The 2,074-nt window shown below is 35.9% G+C and overlaps 1 pseudogene; it reads left to right on the plus strand.

The window, feature by feature from the left end:
• The first annotated feature begins 419 nt into the window (after positions 1–419).
• Positions 420–971, plus strand: LOC125350009 (annotated as a pseudogene).
• Positions 972–2,074: the final 1,103 nt, after the last annotated feature.

Raw genomic sequence — 2,074 nt, forward strand, 5'->3', positions numbered from 1 at the left:
CTGAACTTCTTTTATGTTACACATGGTTTTCCATCCACCTCCATGTTTCCTACTTATGAATTACTAGATTTTTTGATAGTGCATTTTCAGTCATCATTTACCAAATATAAGTATATGATGCTTTTAGTTTGATTTCTTTCCAATATTTCAATCTGTGCTTTAGATGGTCTTTAAGACCGTTTTGGTCTCACTATATCATTTTTATTTCCTAGTGTATTTTATTTATATTTTAATACATTTGTTAATGGGTTACAATGTGACATTTTTATTACTGCATGTAATGTTTTTTGATCATATACACCTCCACATCTTCCTCTTTTGGATTCTCTCCCAGTCTATTTCAAATTTGTGCTCCTTGCACTCGTTCCGTCGTCTGTCCCCCGGAGGTGAGAAAGATGCTCTGAAGACTGGGCGCAGGCCATCTCCCTCCCCTCCTCCTCCTCCCTAAGTTCCTGTGAGGGTCCCAGCCAAGATGGCCTCTGGAGTGCAAGTTGCTGGTGAAGTGTGTCGCATTTTCTATGACATGAAATTTAGAAAATGCTTCACACCAGAAGAAATCAAGAAAAGGAAGAAGGCTGTCATTTTTTTTTTGTCTAAGTGCAGACAAAAGTGCATCATTGTTGAAGAGGGCAAAGAAATTTTGGTTGGAGATGTTGGTGTTACCATAACCAATTCTTTCACGCATTTCGTGGGAATACTTCCTGGAAAAAATTGTCCTTATGCTTTGTATGATGCGAGTTTTGAAACTAAGGAATCTAGAAAAGAAGAGTTTATTTATTTATTTTTTTGTGGGCACCAGAACTAGCGCTTCTGAAAAGTAAAATGCAAGCTCCAAGGATGCCATCAAAAAGAAGTTTCAAGGCATAAAGCATGAATGTCAAGCAAATGGGCCAGAAGACTTCACCCGTGCTTGTATTGCTGAAGAGCTAGGCAGGTCCTTAATTGTACCTTTTGAAGGGTGCCCTATGTAGATCATCATTCAGTGCCACAAATTGAAAGCTTCCATGTTTAATGTTATCCTCTTGCTATAAATTTATTAAAGCAAATTTATTTAGGCCAGGGTCTTACTGAGGGAGAGTTGTCTTGTTATCTTCTAGAGTAAAATAAATATAAACATGTCCAAACATAGCCCTAAATAAATCTAGAGTCAAAAAAAAATTCCGCTCCTTTGTTTTCATGTCTTCTTTTATTGTCTTTAAATCTAGATTCAGCAAATGTATGATTTACCTTGGCTATTGTGAATAATGCCTCAATAAACATGAGTTTTTCCATTACATCATTGTTAAGGTGAAAAACTAGCATTCTGTAAAAATGTTGAGTAAAATTTACTTAATGTTTATGTTTGATTTTTGGTACTCCTTAATACCTCCTATCATATAACATAAAAATTATTAGGTTATAGTTGCAGAGGAAAGCTTCATTTTTAGGCTGTCTTCACACACACACACACACAGGCACACACACTTTTGCAAGATTCATTCAAAACAAAGAGAATGATTCTTTAATTTGGATGTAAAACTGGGGAGTTCTGTTTTACTGTTCAGTACTAGCTCAGAAGTTTACAAAGGACATTTTCTTTAAGCATTCCCTTCTAAATGATTCTTACTATTGAATATGTACATATTTATGTAAATTTATCTGATATAATTGTTTTTTGTCAGTTGTAGGGCTTGAACTCAGGCTCAGGAACTGTCCCTGAGCTTTTTGCTCAAGGATAGTACTCTACCACTTGGAGCCACAGTGTCATTTCTGGTGGTGAGTTGGAGATAAGAGTCTTACAGACTTTCCTATCAGGGCTGGCTTCAAATTGCATTCCTCAGAACTCAGGCTCCTGAATAGCTAGGGTTACAGGCATAAGCCACTGTAACCTAGCAGATTTCTAGTCTCTTAAAATAGTTTTGCAACTTTTAAATCGAAAATGTTAAACTTGATTCTCTGCGAAAGTAATCAAAACAAGTAAATCTAAGACAAAGATAAAAAAACTGATGACGATCACGTCAAGGAGTATTCATTTGTTCACATTACTTTAGTTATCTTTAGATGAAGCCCAAGACTAGCTCCATGTTACAGTAAA

The sequence above is a fragment of the Perognathus longimembris genome, chromosome 4 (assembly GCF_023159225.1).
Source record: "Perognathus longimembris pacificus isolate PPM17 chromosome 4, ASM2315922v1, whole genome shotgun sequence".
Lineage (NCBI taxonomy): Eukaryota > Metazoa > Chordata > Mammalia > Rodentia > Heteromyidae > Perognathus > Perognathus longimembris.